Source organism: Tiliqua scincoides, chromosome 1 (genome assembly GCF_035046505.1).
Source record: "Tiliqua scincoides isolate rTilSci1 chromosome 1, rTilSci1.hap2, whole genome shotgun sequence".
In the NCBI taxonomy this organism is placed as follows: Eukaryota; Metazoa; Chordata; class Lepidosauria; order Squamata; family Scincidae; genus Tiliqua; species Tiliqua scincoides.
Window position 1 is genome coordinate 199,122,115 of NC_089821.1, and position 14,052 is coordinate 199,136,166.

General features: G+C 44.1%; 2 pseudogenes; both read left to right on the plus strand.

Annotated features, from left to right (window-relative positions):
- The first annotated feature begins 2,235 nt into the window (after positions 1 to 2,235).
- LOC136637117 (5S ribosomal RNA) lies at positions 2,236 to 2,355 on the plus strand (annotated as a pseudogene).
- An 11,249-nt stretch (positions 2,356 to 13,604) lies between these two features.
- LOC136637144 (5S ribosomal RNA) lies at positions 13,605 to 13,728 on the plus strand (annotated as a pseudogene).
- Positions 13,729 to 14,052: the final 324 nt, after the last annotated feature.

Sequence of the window (14,052 nt, forward strand, 5' to 3'; positions counted from 1 at the left end):
TTTTTTTTGCAAAGTCTTGTGTTAAACACCCAAACAATAACAAGTGTTGATTGGGCCCAAGGGAAAAGCTCTTTGTGAGAGAAACTTAACATAATTGAAGTAAATGAATTGTGCAGGATTAGAAGGGAATGGTATCCATAATGGCAACTTTTCCTGAGAATTAAACCAAGAAAGGCATATCCTTTGAGCTTTCCTTCTTTGTTTTCTACAGCCCTTCTCTGCCCGTTGAAAACTAAGTAAACATATCTGAAGTTCATTTAATTATTTTATTTTACACAATACATGGTGTAGTTAAGGGAGCTACATTGCTCCAGGTACCATGCCTTGCTGAGGTGCCAGCCTCATCCTCCCAAGGGTGGATCCCAAGTCAGGACTCCTTTCTGAGGCCCCAGGAGGTCTTCTGAGGCACAGCCTTCCCACACTACAGGAGGCCCCCTGGAGGCCTCGAAAGGCACATCCAGTTTTTGGCAAAAACTGGAAGTGCCTTTCTGAAACCAGGGGGAGGGGTGTATAGGGGTGCAAAAAAATGTATGTGCCCCCAGTTGCCAGAGGCCCTAGCTATACCACTGAACATGATGATGACATGCCAACAGAGTGGTGGAGATTGACAGCCGCTCCCCCCAAGTGGTTCTCTCCTCTTGAATGAGTTGGGCTTGGAGTATTCCAAACCAGTTCTGGTAGCAGGGTGCTGAGGGCTTGGGACAAAATCCTACACTTGGCACCCTCCCTCACCCCTTTGTGGTGAGTTGTTTGGTCTACTGTCATCAGTACTGAGTGTTCAGGGATTGCACTGGCTCTAAATTCTATGCCGCTGAAGATGGGAGCCCCAGCAAGGTTCACATACTGCATACCCTCCCCTGGGCTAACTTCTGCTGGGGAAGTACAATAGTTGATACACAATAAGCTTCCTGCACTGCACAGGAACTAAAATGACCAAGCTAGCCACTCCAAAGGCAGAGGGTTCTTAACTGCTCAGACAGGGCGAGGGAGGCCTGCTTCACCACCAACTGCTGGGCATAGTGCCAGAAAAAGTGAATATTTCATTCTTTAAATTCCAGGGACAGACCTCTGAACTATCAGATCTGTTGTAAGAGTGAAATATATATGATTTAACAATAACGGGAAACAACTGAAAACGGTATGAAATGGATGTTCAGTGCCTTTCTTTAGGGATCCCTGGAGATTAGTTAGCCTTGTTTCAAATTAGCTTCCTTAATCTCTTGAAATTCATAAAATGTGTGAAGTATGAAATTCCTAAGAGAAGTCTAAAATTCAGGCAATAATCTGGGAGATTTATGTAGCTGCAGGCAATAGCCTTTAGCTCTGGGGCATGGAGTAAATGCGTACAGAAAACTTACACTGTAGTGTGTATACAGAAATATAGATAATACACAGCAATATATATATAATATATATAATATAATATAACATATGGAGTTCAACAGATGGGAAACCTTGGCTTCTGAGCATCCCGCTTGGAAGCAGACTGTGCAGCACGGCCTCTCCCAATTTGAAGGGATACTTGCCAGCAGAATGAGGCAAAGAGGCAGATATATATATATATATATATATATATATATATATATATATATATATATATATATATATATATATATATCTATATCTATATCTATATCTATATCTATATCTATCTATCTATATCTATATCTATATCTATATCTATATCTATCTATCTATCTATCTATCTATCTATCTATCTATCTATCTATATATATATATCTCCATGAACGATAGTGAAGAATGCAATTATACCAACTGTTGGGGCGCAGCTGCAGGCTGAGCAATCGTTAGGCCCACTCACCTAAGATTACTGTTGTTACACTAGGATCTGAGCTGGTGGACTGTTTACACTTTATGCTGTACCCAGTGTCACAGTCCTCTGCATCTTCCAGAACGATCATATGCACGCCTGGTTCTCTGGCCCTCCACTCCCCAGTGAGTCAGATATGCATGTTCCCAATATGTTCTTGTGTATCCCAATATTTCAAGGCCTTGACATTCCAGGAGACAGTTCCTAGGCAAAAAGACTTACGTTGAGTACAAGTGCTTGTGCACCTCCACGGGATTGATCAATCATTCCCAACAGATGGGTATGCGAGTCCTCAAGGCAAACAGGCCTATGGTTGGTGCCACCACCCCTTCTAACAGTCTTTAACTCTGTGCCTGGAGCAAATGGTCAAAAGTTACAAGTTGTAGCTAAAGTAGTGTAAGGGGAACTACAGCAACTGTTACCCTGCACATGCCTGATCTCTTCTGATCTCGGAAGCTAAGCAGGGTCAGGCCTGGTTAGTACTTGGATGGGAGACCGCCTGGGAATACCGGGTGCTGTAGGCTTATACCATAGTCTTTCAAGACTGAAGGTTGCCAACCATTCATGCAAAAGACCTTTGCCAGTCCTGCAGCCTCCTGTGTCTCTCCCAAGTCCACACTTCAATCCTGGGGAATCCATTAGAACAATGTGGGATAGGATATGGCAGGCTATAACAGGAAAGGCAGCTGGGCAGAAATCAGGGTGATGCCCTACACAAGCAGAAGTGCCTTTGGATGCAATTCTATATGTAAAACCAAATGAAGTTGTTGTAACAATCTCTCATTCACAAAATGAATAAAGGACCACCTTTTTGTTGATGCTTATTATGTAAAATGTTCTGTATTTGAAAAAATATGGGGTGGCAGTGTTACTTTCTGTTTCCTGCCACTATTATCTTCGGTGGACTCTCCCTCTCAAAGCTCCCATCCCTTTCAAGATGGCTCGTGTCCATTCTGTTTAGATGGCTGTTTTTCTTGTTTTGACACACACGGGCGCACACAAAAATGCATACATGGATATATTGAATATGTTGATGGACTGAATTTGCCAACAAAATACACAAGGACAGATCAGGTTCACGGCTCTTTTATCCTCAAGAAATTGTGGGTCTTTTCACAAAGAGCAGATTTCATTCTGTGGTTTCCCACAAAACATGCTGAATACCTCCAATCTGAGCTGCTACTATCAATACACTACTAAAACATGAATAGTGCTCCTTCTCAAAAGGAAAGAATTAATTAAACCATGACTGTAGAGATCTAGCTTCTAATAAAGCTCCCTCTGACACAAGACCCCTTTACCTTGGCTCTGAATCATTCCACATTCCGCTGGGAAGTGTTTTTGACAAATACACACACTTTATATTCTTGCACAGCACAAGAGAAAAGGTTCCCAAGAACATCATAACAACCTGAGTCGTCAGGGCAGCACATAAACAATTGTCCGAACATTTACTTGCCATTCATCTCTTTTTGTTAATATTTTAAACCAGGTTCTTTCTAATGTGAAATGTGTTGCTTTCTTTAAAAAGAAATACTGCACACTAATAACTGAGTCCACCAGTGTTTTCACTGCGGATTTAAGAGTGGTTGTTCAGGGGATACTATATGGGGGAAAGACTGACAACCCATGATCTACAGATGCACATGTATGCCTACGCTTCTGTTCACCTATTGGGAAGGAGCACATGCTGGATTCATTCCTGGTCCCTCCCAACAGGTGTTAATCATTTGGTCCAACAATTTTCAACCACTGTGTCACAGCACACTGTGTGGTCCGCAGGTGAGCCACAGGAGTTTGGGGGAAGGTCCCTTATTAGTAGGGCTATTTGGGGATGTGAGCCTTGTCAACTGTCAAAAAACTGATGGTGTGCCTTGACAATTTTAGTGCCTTGTCAGTGTACTGGTAATAAAAGGTTGAAAATTGCTAACCTGGTCAGTTGTGAGTTGAATCTGAGCATTCAGCACAAGTGCTGATGTCAAGTTCCCCCTTCTGTTGTACACTCTTGCATCACGGGGCCAGGTCCAAACTCATTGTTAAGTTTTATCAAAACCACTCCTTCCATAATTGCTATAATGTGTATTTTGAATGTAGAGAGATGACTTCTACTGATACAGACTCTTGGTTCACTATGCTCAAGTTTGCCTACACTGACTCTCCAGGGTTTCAGAGAGGTAACTTTTTCCAGTGTTACCCGCCAATGCCTGAGATTAAACCTGGGAACATCTGCATGCAAAGCACAAGTTCTACCACCAAGCTACAGCCCAACCCCTACATCTGATTGTGATAATCTTGAGCTCTTCAATGTGGTAAACATCAGTAAGGGCCTGCATGTAAACTGTAGCTTACCACCCATGTCCTGCAACAGGAGACCAGTACATGTCACCTAGATCAGACTTTCCCCCTCTTCTCTACAGAGCCCAAAAGCTGGCCCCAAAGTTGCTTCTACAAGTGTTTTGTTTCCAGATAAACATATAAATCAATGTTACTGTAGCAGGTATCACTTGGGAATTATAATACATTAACAATATGATACAATTGTAACACCCACAAGGCTCCTCATAAACAGGTATGGGAATGAAAAGGGACCTGGTATGGGGCTAATTAATGTCCACAAGTAAAAAGAATTTCTGTTTATTTAATGTGACATTCTAAGTTCAAGGCAACTTTAGATTGAAAGGGAAGTTGCACACTTTTAAAGATCTAAGTCTAGGAAGCAGAGCTACCATATACTACTGTAAATGAACCTCTTAGAAATGGTTATACAGTATTCAGTGGCGTCGCTAGGAGGTGCGGAGGGTGCAGACCGCACCAAGTGAGGCGCATGGGGGGTGTGAAACGCTAAAATCGCGGTGGTTAGGAATAATATGATCATGTTATATACCGTTGGATGTGGAATTTCAAGAGGAATGCAATGCAAAAAACCACAGTGAAATGTCTCCTTTCTATCAAAAGTTATGGCCAAAAAACTGGAGAACAAAAAATGCATGGATCCCTATGGAAAGTGAAAGTGAGCCATATCGCGCTTTTACTCATGAGTAGGCAAACGTGCCTTAGACCATTGGAAAGGGCAGGCTGAAAGGAATCTAACAACACCAGAATAGTCCTGATCCAAAGAATGCAGCTCCCAAAAACACCTGAGAAGGAAGTCCCTTCCTCCAAGCAGATGAATGTATTGATCCCTATGGAAAGCGAAACTAAGCCTCACGGTCAAGTTTAGTTCAAGTCTTCACAGTCAAGTAAGCAAACATGCCTTGGCTGGTGTGGAAGATCAGGTGAAGGAGAATGCAAGGCTACCAGAATGGTCCTGATCCTATGTGTCTGGAGATAAACAAGTGCAGCCTCCACCCCCCCCCCCACTAAAAAGGATGAAAACGGAGGCTGCAGCTGATAAAGTGAACATTTTTGAGACTTGCAAAGCCAGGTGGATCCTGACAGTGATCTGGTTTAAACAGAAGTTCTTAAATTGAACTGGGCACTGGGTAGGGCTGAAAACCTTACTAGTTTGGGGGGGGGGTGTTATTGCAGGCAGGCTACAGAGGAAATTCACTTGGTGGAACAGGGCTGGCTTCTGCTTATTTAATTATTTGTTTTACTTTAATTATTTATACTTATTTATTTTAATTTGCCTGATGATGTTACTTCCACCATGACATCACTTCTGGTGGGTCTTGGACAGATTGTCATTCTAAACAGTGGGTCCCAGTGCTAAAAGTTTGAGAACTGCTGCAATAAGGTATTAGTAAGTTGACACCCTAGGGTGTGTGTGTGTGTGACACTACTAGTGACCAAAATCACTAAAATCATAATTTGGAAGAATAATACCATCATGTTATATATCAGTCAATGCGTAATTTCATGCAGAGAGGACCTTTGTCCTCTCAAAAGGTACAACCAAAAAACCAGTGGGGGCGGAGCGATGGTACATCACCACGCCCACCACCTGGGGTATTGCACCACCCACTGCATGAGGGGTGACGCATTGGCATCCCGTTCCGGGTGACACGAACTCTAGTGATGCCACTGACAGTACTTCTGCTAATGGAAGCATTGTTCAGAGTAAATTCTGTAGATAGTCTTCCTTGGTATTTCGCCAAAGCCAGCATTTAGTAGAAGGGAAAAGACATTGACCTCCAGCTTGAGAAGCAGGTAAATGTTCTATTATAGCAAACCTATTCTATTATTATAGAATTTTAGAACCTATTCTATATTATAGAATTATTCTATTATAGCAAATCTATTCTATTCACTTAGGAAACCAGTTCCTAAGTGGTTCACTTCTCTTCTTTCATTTTGTTTTTTGCTTTCCTTTTTGTTTGAGTTGATGAATACTGTTTATATGCCATCTATTTCTAACGCACAATGTTTCCAGAAAATGCAAATGATTTTCAGGAATAATTGACTTTCTGTTTAGTCACATATACATTTTGCTACAGTATCCCCCCCCCCCCCCCGCAAACAAAGACAACATCAACTAGACAAGATCAAATATTGGAACCACATGGATTAATCAACATTAATCGATACTGTATATGTTACCCTGCAGTGGGTCCTATCTCCTAAACACTCCTTCCCAATTTAGGGTAGGCAGCTACCCTGAGCCTACCCCCTTGAGCATCACAACCCTGACTCCTTCAGCATCAACCCCTAGAAAGGAGACCAAGGAAGCAGAATTACTCCACCTTCCCAAGCCAAACAATCTTTGAGATAGACTTTGCCATTCAAGCCTGAGGGGCCACCAGCCTGCATCCCCAAGACAGTCGGGCTCTTGAGATTGGTTCTGGCTCCCCCATGATTCAGAGTGCATACCAAATTCCTACTTCTGCTCCCTGACCTGCACTATACCTGCCACACAGGGGGCTAGGTTGGAGCTTAGTATCTCTTTGCCTCACCTGCCCCAAAATGGGGCTTCAGGTACCACTGCAGGTCAATCAAGTAAATGTCATTATTTGCACCAACAAATATGCCCCATTGCTCCTAAACAAGACATGATGCAATGCCCAATGACAAATGGGGAATAACTACCCTGCCCATTGCTACAACCATTCATTCATTGGATTTGTACTCCTCCTTCCTCCCCAAATGGTAGCCAAGGCGGATTACAACACTGGGAATCCGATCCTAATGGTGGTGAGGTCCTGTGGTGCCCAACTCTGCCCTGCAGAGTTGAAGAACTTGCATGAGGTTGCTTTAGCCATCTGCCCAACTCCAACATGACCAGTGGTGACATTGCAGAGTTGGCTAGGGACGAGAAGGGCTAACCCAACCAGGTGATTGAGAGAGGATGAAGCTGTGAGAGGTGGAAAGACTGGAAAGCGGGGTAGAGGGGAAGGAAGAAATGGGGAAGGAGATGAAGGAGGCAAGAGAGGAGGAACCAGCAAGGGAAGGCTGATGGATTGGGGGGGTTACTGGGGAGAAGAAACATGGAATAAAAAGGGAATAGACAAGATTGGGACAAAGGGGGGCGAGCCTGGAGAAGAGGGGAGATGCTGAAGCCACGGACAGGTTACAAGGGAGATTTCCTGTAAATAGGAGTCAAGGGCTCTCTTAGCCAACTATTGAACCAGTGCACTGCATGCAAGTCAAGGCAGTTATACCTTGACTGGGAAACCTGATAAGAAATCCACCCTGGGACCAGCCTCTTCTCCCCAGCAAGCCAAGCATCCTGAATCAGCAAAGGTCAGTGTAAAGCACAAGACCATGGCCCCAATGAAGATAACTAGGGGATGAGGAGTAAATGTTGGACTATACCCTCAGTTTTGAGCTATTTGAGGCAGTAAATCCTTTCCTGCAGCATACTTCTGGAACAGCATGGCAACTTGAGCAGAGAAAGCCCCAGACATATTCTGTGCCACCTATTTGAGGTAGGCCTTCTTGGGAAGAGGTAGAAGGGGAGGAGGTGGCCACATGTTCCTAACACCTGCTGCCTCAAGGATATGCCCATTTTCTGGCATAAGTCGTTCTAACCAATATGCATTAGAAAGACTGGGAGGCTCATTGTAATGACTTCCAAATCATTAGCAGTAGCAGCTTCCAAAGCATATCCTGGTTGGCCAGTGATGAACCTGTAATTCAGTGAAAGGGGCAAATGCCCCAGGCGCAGAGCGTCACACGCCTCTAGGACAGCGCGGAAGCCTCACTGAAGCTTCTGGCGTGGTCAGAAACCAGACCTTCCAGTTTGCCGGAAGTGTGCTTCCTGTTTGTCGGTAGTGTGTGAGGCTCCATGTGCTCCAGGTAAGTGGGGGGGGCAGATTTATGTATGGGGGGTGGCAGCACCCCACGGGAGCACCATTGCAGACCTTTGTCCCGGGGTGCGGGGCTGGGGAGGTCCACCATTGTGGCTGGCCGCCCAGCTGCCACTAGATCATCTCCTAAGCCACGGGTGCCCAAACCCTGGCCCGGGGGCCACTCGTGGCCCTCGGGGGCTCCCAATCCGGCCCTTGGGGAGCTCCAAGTTTCCAATGAGACTCTCGCCCTCCAGAGACTTGCTGGGGCCCATGCTGGCCCGATGCAACTTTTCTCAGCATGACGACAACTGTTCAACCTCTCACCTGAGCTGTGGGATAAGAGCTCCCTTCACTGCTTGCTGCTTCACACCTATCGTACACCTTGAGCTACTGTAAGACCTTCATTCATTCATATAAGTTCCATCTCTAATAAATTCATTTATGTAAATTTATTCAAATTTTAAATGTAAATTAATTCATTTTTTTCCTGGCTCCTGACTCAGTGTCAGAGAGACGATGTGGCCCTCCCGCCAAAATGTTTGGACACCCCTGTCCTAAGCCCTGCTGGGTGCCAATGCTGCTGGTGCTTGCTCTCTTGAGGGCTGAAAAATGACAACATCCCACATATCTGTACCATTCCCAGTGTCATTGAGCTGCCAGCTACTGCAGGAAAGCAAAGTTCACAGAGCAAGCAACAGAAGCTTAACAATACGAAGTGCAGACCAAAACAGTAAAACATATTTTTACTCACTTCTCCCAGGCAGTCTGGTTGTCCCCATCCCACCATAGGATGCAGCATGTTGGTGCCACTGCCTCAAGCAAACAGGTGGGGGATAGGATTGGGGCCTTACATCACTATTGGAGCTACCAGTAGCTCAGCAGTGACCTTCTACAACCCTTGCATTAAGAAGCTTTTTAAGCTGAACTGTCCCTCAACACAGAGAAACACCAATCGTCTTATGAGGAGGAGTGACCAGAGAGGCATACCACCACCTCCTTTATTTTTGTGCTGTAAATGCCACATTAGACACTTCCTGATTGGAACTGGGAAAGTGGAACATAACTATTTTAAATCAATACTGTTGAGCGAGTGACTTGAAACTGTGTGTTGATTGTTGATTGACTTGAAACGGCAGTATGCTAATGATTAGTGACATGGTGTAGGAAACAGGACACTTTACCACAGTCATTAATGGAATAGGGAGCTAGCTTTCGCTGGGGCTGTTCACATGCTTAACAAATCTGTGTACCAGGTACAATCACTGTCAGCCTGTACATTTCCACATTCCATTCCATGCAGGTACAATCTGTGTTCAATGTATAGTACACAGATCATTGAACTGTAAAAACGAAGCCTGGTAATTCACACAGAAATGTGTACCAGGGATTCTGGGAACTGACATGTCCTACCTGCATACAGCCTAGTATGTGAACAGCCCTATGATCTCTCAGCCAGTCCCCACTATCCAGTCTCCATTATGGAGACAATTATATATGGAGGTCTCACACTTTTCTTTGTTACTCTTTTGCATAATGGAAACTACATGGCTTGTGCCGGTAGAACACACATATTTTTCAGTCTTTCACAAACTTACCAGGGGACATTAGAAGTGTTCATAATGGCAAATTTCACTCATGCAAACAAGATTATGTGGTTGTCAACAGTGCATACCTTCCCCTTTCTCCCTGCCCGAGAGGGACATTTTCCTTTTGACAGAGGCCCAGCTGCTCTGTAAGTGGTGAGAGATTGAGGGGTCTATAGAAGTATGAGTAGGCCAGGCTGGCTAGGAGACAGATCAGCAATGAATTGGGGAAAAAAAGTCACGTTCCCTCAAAATAAGGGACAGTGAACATGTTTGCACATTTGACACAGGGTTAGTTCATCTTCAAGGAAAGCAGGTGGATTTGCCTGCATTAAAATGGCAGGATTAAGAAGTGAATACCTCCATTTATATTTATTTCAGGTCAGATCCCACTCATGTTTGGAAATTTTCCTTTCACCATCTCCTGCATTAATGAGGAATTAATTTCCACATTCTAATCATCTGGGGAAGCAGGAAATTCTGGTGTTGCAGCCAACTAGCTAACTGTTAAATCAAATCATGATAAATTACTCTTTGGTGTGTACTATAGTCCAGTGTTTCTCAAACAGTGGGTTGGGGCCCACTAGGTGGGTTGTGAACCAATTCCAGGTGGGTCCCTATTCATTTCAATATTTATTTTTAATATATCAGTTTTGATGCTACCATGGTATGTGACTACATTTGGGGAAATGTTATAGATCTGTACTTTTAACAGGCTACTATGTCTATGCTTTTAATAGTGAAAGTAAATGGGACTTACTCCTGGGTAAGTGTGGGTAGGATTGCAGCATAGGATTGTTAAAAATTTTCCTGCTTGATTATGTCACTTCTGGTCATGACATCACTTCTGGTGGGTCCCAAGAGATTCTCATTCTAAAAAGTGGGTCCTGATGCTAAAAGTTTGTCAACCACTGCAATAGTCTGTATTCATCCACAGTGGAGTCTATGCAGTAGGCCAAGAAAGCCCAGCAATGTGGTCTGCTGAAGGACTGGAGTAGACAGAGAAGTAGGCTGGGTAGAGAGAATGTGCCTGTGAATAAGTGTTTTACAATGGGAACAGCAAACTGTTCTGTGGAATGCTATTGCCAGGAATCAGAGGAATCCAACGAGACTCTAGCCAATGGGAAGTACGCTGAGCTGGGCAAAAATATAAGAATGACATGGTAGGTCAGAGTTTCTGGTATGAAAGACAGCAAGAATGTCACAACTGCAAAACTTTTTTCTTTCATTACCTAATACTCTGGCCCACAGTCCAGCTAAACTGAAATACCTAGTATTCATGAAATGTTTCAGTTTACCTGCAGCCCAATCCTAATCTATGATGGAACAGGCTGGTCGGCTGGCCTGTGCTGTATCCTGCGCAGGTTTGAAGGTGGAGAAAGAACAACTTGAAGTAAGGGGACTTATATCCTTTTTCTATAGTACCTTTTTACCACGTTCTGGAGAATTGTTTGAGCTCCACATTCATCAGGTCGAGACCATCCTGGTGGCCTTGTGTTCCTCTTCGTCTGGCCTTTGATAAGACCCAAGGCACATATGCGTACATCAGTAAATACACAGATGTGGCTCCATTTTGCTTTCCATAGGACTCAATACAATTTCCTTAGAGAATACATTTTCAACTTGGAGGAGGGGTGACTTCCTTCTTGAGAGGTCTTGAGAGGTCCTTCAAAGTGGACTGAGTCACATTTGTCTGCTCACAAAAAACACACACACATGCAGCTCCTTTTGTTCTCGATAGGGCTCAATACATTTTCCTTGTCAGTTAATCAGCTTATCAGTTTTGTGACCTACCAAAAAGCAGGTTGTGACCCCACTGATGGGCCCCAACTCATAGTTTGGGAACCACTGTTTGGGAGTCGCTTTGAATGCCCTTTGGGGAGATAAAGCGGGATATAAATTTCTAAATAAAAAATAAATAAAACAGTGGTTCCCAAATTGGTGGATTGTGACATACCAGGGGAACCAGAAAAGGGACGTTCCCCCTTAAGGGGAGTGGTCCAGAAATGGGTGCCCTGATGGTGCTGCAGTGATTGTGGGCTTTTATACTTACCTGGAGGGCAGTGCTAGCCTCCTGCTGGGTCCGAAGTATTTTGTGCAAAAACCAGAAGTAGCTTTTGATCTGAGATAAGAGTTGCATACAGTAGCACAGAGGAAATCAGAGGGGGCTGCGAGACCCCCGGACCCTGCAGGAGGCCAGTGCTGCCCACCACATAAGTTAAAAAGCCCCTTGGTACATGGCACAGTGATTGCTGCTGTGCCATCAGGGCAGCCTCCCTCCTCCCCACATCTACTCACCACAGTCCCACAGTCTGAGTAGGACATTGGGAACCACTACTCTAGAGCAGGGATCTCCAAACTTTTCCGCACAAGGGCCACATCATATATTTAACATATTTTAGTGAGTTAAAAAAAAATTGGGGCAGCAGCATGATGCACACTGTCTCCATTTGGTCCAGTGTGAAACCCAGTTTTTTTATGATTTGTTTATGCATGTGCAAAAATGACACAATCCTCACCGCAATTGGTTTACGGCTTTGTTGAAAAGTCATAATGCGGGAACTTGGTTTGTTTTGTTGGCAGGGGTGAGGTTAATACTGAATAATTACGGCTTGAGGGTCTTAAAGCATTTGGCCAAAGTGACTGAAAATGAGGGTTAGCTGGGATGACACCACTCTCTGGCCACAAGGAAAGGAGTGTGGCAGACAAAAATACACATGTTAATTGTCCGACTACATGCTTGAGGAAAAAATATTTTACGCTGCTGAGGGCCAGATAAAATCTTATGGTGGGCCAGATGTGGCCCCAGGGCTGTAGTTTGGAGACTTCTGCTCTGGAGCACTCTTCTTCCTGGAGCAAGATAGCTCAGTACTTAGTACCATACAAAAGCTTTTAAATAATTCTGGTTGTTGTATTTTTAACAGAAGTAACTATAAAAACGAGGGGTGCTTCTTATTGTTTTTAAGGCTTTTTGCTCCTTTCCTACTTGCCTCTTTGACTGAAGGATTAGTGTGAGTTTAACTTAAAAAAAAAAAAAGTTACTTGAAAGGTCTCAGGCAGTCCCCTAAGTGTTAATTGCATCTCATCACATACAATATGATTCTATAGCCACATAGCTACTCAAGAATTTGAAATGTATATTGTAGACACTGCAGCCTTAATCCTGGTCCTACAAAGAGAACTGAAGCTCCTTGAATGCTCCATCCTGTATGAATTAGCAGCAAAGCAAAACAAGGAATGCATTTTTTTTTCACCGCTTAGAGGAAAGATAAATAATCCAGGAAGAGGAGGTAGGTGAGTTTTCTATTTTGTCTACAGGTGTCTCCTAATGACTCTATCAGTTCTGCAAAGGCAGTTAGGATACTGGGATTTTAGAAGTCAAGTAGAATTTCTGAGTTTTCTATTCCCTGAAGTCCTAAGCCCAGCTCTATCCAAATTTCCAGTGCCAACACGACACAGTCACAATGCAGCACCAAGGTAAGGGAACAGTTGTTCCCTTACCTTGAAGAGGACTCTGCTCCTCCACCACAGGCTGCAGTGTAGGCCCCATGGGCACAACTGCATCATTGCTGGGAAGTTGGAGAGGATTGGGCCCTAAGCCAGTAGTTCCTAAATTTAAACAAATTGCCTTATAATCTTCTTTCCTTTCCCTAATTTTAGCTATTCCACTTGGAATTCCACACCCACATTTCACAAGAAACATTCTTATGCCAAGTCAGATCATTGCAGATCTCTCTAGGTCAGTACTGTCTACACTAACAGTGGCTCTCTGGGGTTTCTGATGGGTATTTCTCAGCCTCCTTGGAGATGCCAGGGATTGAACCTGAAACCTTCTGCATGTGAAGCATGTACTGCTGAGCTCTGGCCCCTTGTTTCAAGCGTGAGAGTTTCCTGCTGAAAGTGTTGATCCGGGTTCGCAGTGGGCGAAAACAGCAGGCTTGAGAAGGAAAACATGAGCAGGAGGAATGCTGTAAAATTCTGTTACCCTGCACATGCCTGATTTCATCTGATCTCAGAAGCTAAGCAGGGTCAGGCCTGGTTAGTACTTGGATGGGAGACCGCCTGGGAATACCGGGTGCTGTAGGCTTATACCATAGTCTTTCAAAACTGAAGATTGCCAACCATCAAGCTGGAATTAACACCTACGTGTGAGTGATTGCTACAGTTGAACATTACACCACACCTTTTCTCACTCATCTTCCTCTGAAATGTGTAAAATTCTGCTTACTGCTTGGCTGAAGGATAGACAAGCATCTAAGCTATTCTGAAGTGAGGGTCCCCCATCCAAGACTGTGCTGTGTGATTTCTGGCTGGGGCAGAATTGGGCCTCCAACAAACCCGTGACCTCCCAGGATGTGCCAAAGAGTCCAACAGCCCAGTGAAATTTGCAAAACCGTCTGTACGGTGGTTG